This window comes from Petaurus breviceps, unplaced genomic scaffold (assembly GCF_028583685.1).
Source record: "Petaurus breviceps papuanus isolate PSGF00001 unplaced genomic scaffold, PetGlider_PUasm1.0 175, whole genome shotgun sequence".
In the NCBI taxonomy this organism is placed as follows: Eukaryota; Metazoa; Chordata; class Mammalia; order Diprotodontia; family Petauridae; genus Petaurus; species Petaurus breviceps.
The window spans coordinates 21,075,437-21,082,675 of record NW_027185764.1 but is presented as its reverse complement, the minus strand read 5'-3'; the positions used below and the strand labels follow the sequence as shown (position 1 = coordinate 21,082,675).

At 36.1% G+C, this 7,239-nt stretch overlaps 1 pseudogene; it reads left to right on the top strand.

Annotated features, from left to right (window-relative positions):
• Positions 1-308: 308 nt before the first annotated feature.
• The window catches only part of LOC138159003 (calcium uptake protein 1, mitochondrial pseudogene), a 19,450-nt pseudogene continuing 12,519 nt past the window's right edge, over positions 309-7,239 (top strand).

The following is a 7,239-nucleotide window of genomic DNA, read 5'->3' as shown; positions in this document are numbered from 1 at the left end:
TCTTCCTCTGCTCCATTCATGATTTAAAAGTTATCTAGATGAAAAGAGAAAGTACTCTTAAAATGATACAATTGCATTACCCTCTTTGTATCATTTTTTTCAAAGTAGCAGAAGTTCTTAGACAATGATATCCCTAAAATCACAATGCAAGGAGAATTGGAAGCCCCAATAATGACAGAAAAAAATATTAGGGATTTTTGAAAACATAACATGAACTTCCAGTGCCAAGATGGTAGAGTGAGGAAGGGACCTTCTGAAGTCCTTCCAAATTCCCCTCCAAACAACTAGAAAACTGCCTCAGAATTGATATGGGGTCAGGGAAGCAACTTATCAACCTGGCAGGAAAGATCAGTCTCACTGGGTTGGGAGGAGAATGTGTTCTGAGAGCAGTAGCAGCAGTAACAGCAGCCAGCCTCACAGCAAGGGGCCTGCAGCAGGGCAGGTATCCTGGGACAATCCTGTCAACCAGCAGTCCCCTAAGGCAAGTGGCCAGTCTATGCAGCACATCAAGGTCCCACCACATAGACCCCATCCCCATCACAATCCACCAGCACCATCTTGACCACAAACTGATCCTTTAGTGAAACCCCTCCCTAGGGTTGGCCAACAGCAAGACCCTGCCCCTGAGGCCTACCTACAGAGAGACCCTGTTTCCATAGCAAACCAACAGCAGGACCCCTCCCCTTATGCAGATCAGCAACAAAATTTCTCCTCCAGGGCCTGCTAACAGAGAGGCTCCTGTTAAACAAACAAACAACAAAAAAATTCCGAATAACAAAAAAAGAAGTTGACTACAGAAAATTGCTGTGGTGATAGGGAAAATCAAGGCATAAACTTAAAGGAGGAGAGCAGTGTCAAAAATGACCACATGTGAAGCTTAAAAGAAAAATGTAATTTGGTCTCAGGCCCAAAAAAGTATTCCTGGAAGAACTTAAAAATGATTTTTTAAATTGTCTTTTATAAATTTGCTGGGTCAAAGGGTAAGCACATTTATATAGTGCTTTAGGCATAGTTCCAAATTGCTCTCCAGAACGATTGAATCAGTTGATAACTTCACCAATAATGCCTTAGTGTTCCAATTTTCCCACATCGTCTCCAGGATTTATAGTTTTCCTGTTTTGTCATGTTAACAAATTTGCTAGGTGAGATGTGGTACTTAAGAGATACTTTGATTTGCATCTCTCTAATCAATAGTGATTTAGAGTATTTTTTTGTATGATTATACATATTTTTAATTTCTTCCTGTGAGAACTGCCTGTTCATATTCTTTGACCAATTATCAATTGGGGAATAACTTGTATTCTTATAAATTTGACTCAGTTCTCTGTATATTTTAGAAAAGAGAGCTTTATCAGAGATGCTGGTTTTAAAAATTCTTTCCTGATTTTCTGTTTTCCTTCTAATCTTGTTTGCACTGGCTTTTTTTTTGTACAAAAACTTTTCAATTTAATGTAATCAAAATTACCCATTTTGCATTGTGTAATGCTCTCTGTCTCTTGTTTGGTCATACATTTTTTTCTTCTCCATAAATCTGACAAGTAAACTATTCCTTGCTCTCCCAGATTGCTTATAGTACTTATACTATCATTCTTTATATCTAAATTGTCAACCCATTTTGACTTTATTTTGGTATAATGTGTAAGCTATTGGTCTATGCCCAGTTTCTACGATACTATTTTCCAGCTTTCCCAGCAGTTTTTGTTAAATAATGAGTTCTTATTTCAGAAGCTAGAGTCTTTGGGTTTATCAAACAGTAGATTACTATAGTCATTGAGTACCATGTCATGAGTACCTAATCTATTCCACTGATCCAACACTCTATTTCTTAGTCAGTATCAAATAGTTTGATGACTGCTGCTTTAAAATGCAGTTTAAAATCCGGTATGACTAGGCCACCTTCCCTAGCATTTCTTTTCATTATGTCCCTTGATATTCTGATGAACACCTTTGATAGACTGGACTCTTCTCAGTAATGCAGGGTTATAAGACAACTCCAAAAGACTCATGATGGAGAGAGATGTTTACATTCAGAAAAAAAAAACAAACTAGAAAGAACAGAGTTTGAGTGCAGATTCAAGCAAATTACCTGATCTCTTTCTTTTTCTTGTTTGGTTTTGTTTCCTCTTTCCCATTGTTCATTCCATCCAGTACAATCCTTCTTTATAACCTGACTAATGTCTAATGTGGAAGTATTTGCAGATCCTTTACTTGATTGCATGCTGCCATGGGGTGGAGGGGAGGAGAGGGAGAAGTAGAAAACTGGAAACTCAAGGGATTGTGTAACCAAATCTTGTAAAGTAAAAGTAAACAAACAAATTAATAAAGACAAAAAAATGAACCAGAAAGAAAGCATTAGAAAGTATAGGAATAAATTGGTTTTACCTTGAAGTGATAAATACTATTTATCTAAAATCAGCATCAAGCATTATCTGTGTCTTCTTGTGGACTAATCAGGGGGTGAAGCAAGGATATCTGTTATCATCTCTATTGTCTAATATTGTACTAGTGATGTTAGTTATAGAAATTAAAGAAGAAAAAATTAAAGAAATTAGAATAGGCAGAGTGGAAACAAAACTATAACTCTGTGCAGATGATGCAAAGGTATCTCTAAGTATATCATCAAACCATCTGCAAAGAGTTATAGAATGTGTGTATGTATATATGAATATATGCTGTGTATGCGTATATACATACACATATACATATATAAAGTTACATATGCATAGTTATGCAATCAACTAAAAAAACTACTTGGAATTATTAACAACTTTAGCAAAGTTTCAGGAAACAAAGTAAACCCACATAAATCAGTAGCATTTCTTTATATGACCAGCAAAGTGCAGCAGTAAGAGACAGAAAGAGAAATTCCATTTAATATAACTGCAGACCAATATAAAATTCTTGAGAATCTACCTGCCAAGAGAAACCCAGTAATGGTAAGAACACAGTTATTAAACACTTTTCACACAAATAATGTTAGATTGAAAAATTGGAATAATATTAATTGCTTATGGGTAGGCAAACCCAATATAATGAAAATGACAATTATACTGAAATTAATCTATTTAGTCAGTGCCATACCAGGCAAACTATAAAAAAATTATGTAGTTGGAAAAAAGAATGGAAAAACATTCATCTGGAAGAATAAAAGCCATGGATATCAAGGAAATAAATGAAAAAATACAAAGAAAGGTGGTCTAGGCATTTCAAGTCTCAAAATGTATTATAGATTGGCAATTATCAAAACAATTTGGCATTGGATAAGAAATAGAATGGTGGATCAGGGGAATAGATTAATTACCAATAGTAAATATCCATAGTAATCTATTATATGATAAACCTAAAGATCCAAGCATTTGGGGGGAAAACCAACTTACTATTTGACAAAAACTGTTGGGAAAACTGGAAAACAGTACTTCAGAAACTAGGCATAGACCAACATCTCAAGATACAAAGATAAGGTAAAAATGGGTATGTGTTTTACATATAAACATTGATACCATAAGCAAATTAAGAGAGAATAAAATAGTTTACCTGTCAGATTTATGGATAAGAGAAGAATTTAGAACCAAAGAAGATATAAAGAGCATTAAGAATGTAAAATAGATAATTTGGATTATATAAAATTAAAAACTTTTTGCACAAACAAAATCAATGCAACCAAAATTTAAAGGAAAACAAAAAATTGGGAATTTTTTTTTCAATCAGTATTTCTGTAAAGGCCTTATTTCTAAAATATAGAGAGAGCTAAGTCAAATTTATAAAATTACAAGTCATTCTCCAATTTATAAATGGTCAAAGTATAGGAACAGGCAGTTTTTAAAGAAATCAAAGCTGCCTACAGCGATGTGAAAAAAGGCTCTAAATCACTATTGATCAGAGAAATTCCAATTAAAACAACTCTGGGGGTGGCCAGGTAGCACAGCTAGTAAAAGCACCAGCTCCAGTGTCGGGATGACCTGGGGATCAAATCCCGGCTCAGGCACTTAGCACCCACCCAGAAACACCTGGCCATGTAACCTTGAGCAAGTTACTTAACCCCAATTGCTTAGGGGCAGCCAGATGGCTCAGCAAGTAAGAGCACCGGCCCCAGTGTCAGGATGACCTGGGGATCAAATCTAGGCTCAGATACTTAGCACCACACCCAGAAATAACTGAGCAAGTTACTTAACCCCGATTGCTTAAAAAAAAAAAAAACTCTCAGTTTCCACCTCACACCTATCAGAGTGGTAATATTATTAATTGGAAAATAAAAAAAATGTTAGAGGGGATGTGAAAAACTGGGACACTCATTTATTGTTGGTGGATTTGAGAATCTCATTCAATCATTCTGGAGAGCAATTTAGAACTATGCCCATGTGCGTATATCCTTTGATCTAGCAAAGAATTAGATCCAGGCTAAGAATTAGAAATTGAAATCATGCCCATCATTTGGGGAATGACTAAAGAAACTGTGGTATATGAATGTAGTGTTATGTTATTGTGCTATAAGAAATGATAAGCAGGATGGTTTCAGAAAAACCCAAATTTACATGAATTGATGCATAGTGAAGTGAACAAAACCAAGAGAATGTTTTTCACAGTAATAGCAATATTGTTTGGTGAAGAATTGTGAATGACTTAGCTATTTTCAGCAATACAATAATCCAAAAACTATCCCAAAGGACTAATGATGAGGCATGGTATCTGTCTACAAAGAAAGAACTGATATCGATTGAATAAAGACTGAAGCATGCTATTTTTCACTTTTTTGATTGTTTTTAGTCTTCTTGTATGAAAGGACTAACATGGAAATGTCTTACATAATTGTACATGTATAACGTATCTCTGATTGCTTATCATATCGGAGAGGGGGGAGTATTTGGAAGGTGGGAGGATGGAATTTAGAACTCAAAACTTTAAATAGAAATGTTAAAAAGTTGAAAAAATACATAACATAAATTCAATTGTTGCATATCCAAATTTTCTTACACGGAAATCAGTTCATCTATCAATTTGCAATTCTATATTAATCACATTAAAATCAATATAAAGTAATAACACTTAATAAAATAATAGCTAACATTTATATGACACACTGTGCTGAGCATTTAACAATTACTGTGTCATTAGATCCTCCCAACAATCCTGGGGTAGGTGCTAATATAATCCCATTTTATAGATAAGGAAACTGAGACAAATAGAGGTAAAGTCACTTTTTTCAGTTTAATACAAGTAGTAAGTTTCTGGGTCTGGATTTTAACTAAGGTTTCCTTGATTCATATAGTTTCCAAGCATATCACCTTAATGTAAAATTTCAATAGATATTTAGCATTAAGTTCTGATTTACTGGAGTTTAACACTTCATTGAATTTCTCCTGTACAGATTTCCTTATTAAAAAAAAAAAACAAAAAAACCCAACACAATTTATTGCTACACTTTATCTTCTTGAATTGCATAGTCTGTTTCAGCTTAAACAATTTAGCCACTAATTTACCTAAATGATTAAACTCTGTTGAATTACTTCAAACTGCAGTTCTGTTTATTCTGTGGTAGCTGAAATAACCTACTACTAGAACTATACATCTATTATCTTCTGTGATTGGGAGAGAGGTTCCAACTGATTACTCTTAATCTTAATCCTACTAGCTGCAAACCCCCCCAAATCCACTGATGTTTTTAACAGTTACAAAAACCTTTAAACCATAGTACAGGAAAGTACAATAAATATATAGCACTTCAGTTGCAAGTTTTAGTTGCTAGTTTTTTTAGTTTATCATGTCATAAATTTTTACAAACCAGGAAAAAGATTTCCTTTCTTCTCTTATCTGTCTTTATGTCTACAACTGTCAAACTGACCAGGGTGTGAAAACAGAGATAAAGAAAGAATCTCAAAGTTTTTTCTTGGGTGGGGATGCAGTGGTGCTGGTGATGTCTAGAGAGCTAATAAAGCCTCAAAAATTACTGGGAGGTCGATAGGGGCTTCTGAGAGGTTTGGGTATATGGGACATAGGACTCATACAATTTAAACATTTTGTCTTCTGGCCACACAGCAGAGGGTTCAAAAGTGGCTGAGCTTCTTTTGATAGAATAAGCACAGAACACAAGACAGGAAGTCTTCAGTGGTTTATCCCTTCTGTTGGGGCATAGAAGAGGGAAAGTTTGTCCAGTCCTAGTTACAGCTTCCAAACTGTTGGGAAACTGAACCAAAGGAAGTTTCTCTTGAAAGCTCATGGCATTCAGTAATGCAGCCCCTGCTTCTGATCCTGCTATCACAGTGTCAAGCATTCATGGGCCAGGTAATACATCTCTAATGCCATGCCAGAGAGGGGAGTAAAATTACAGATCTAACCTGTCCTTAGGGAAGCCAGTCACTGAGGACAAGGGCTCTGACAGGCCAATGGCTGCCCATGTCCCTGTCAAATGAACTGACTCAGAAATCTAAGATGCCTACATAAACCACAATCACACAAGACAAGAACTTGCTGGCAAATTCATTCCAATTCTCTAAGCTGTTCACAGTTACAACCAAGGAAACCAGTTTCCAACAGATCAAAACAGACCTTCAGCTTATCAGGCTGAGGTGATTGTCATTTGTAAGTTAGGGCAATGTGGCCAATTCCAACCTACCCCAGTTTTAGTCACTAGATTCCTGTCCCCTCAGATATGGGAAGATTCTGAGTACGTGAGGTCAAGGCTTCTGGGTTATAACTTCCAAAGTCATTCCCTGGTTCTTTCCACTCGGAAATCCCACTTCTGATACCACATGGTGGAGGCATAGAAATAAGCTAGTAACTGGATTAGAAATTTGTAAAGCAAAGCAAGTTTTATTGATTTCACCAGCAAGGGGGGTTTCCTACTTGGATAGTCACACCATTCAGGTAGGGAAAAGTGTTTTTTGGAGGGACCAGAGAGAAGCAAGAACGGGGTATCTGTTTCTAGCGCTATGGGGAAGATCTTACTTCATACTTGTTTGATCAAACCCAGGACATTAGGGTTATTGTGGTTACATTTGTTCTTGGAATTGGGGTGAAAAACAGGACATATTGGTATCTTATTCCAGACTACTTGCTGTGTCAAGTGGTAATTGGGTCCAGGGACATAATGGGGGGGGGAGGTATTAGCAAGTGACAGGATGACAGGGTCAGGACCTGCAACACAGAGCAAGTAAAAAAGAAAACCCTTTATTCAAATCATATCAAAACAGAAGTCAAAGAAGGCATACATAGGAGACCATATCAGACAACAACAGAGTGAAG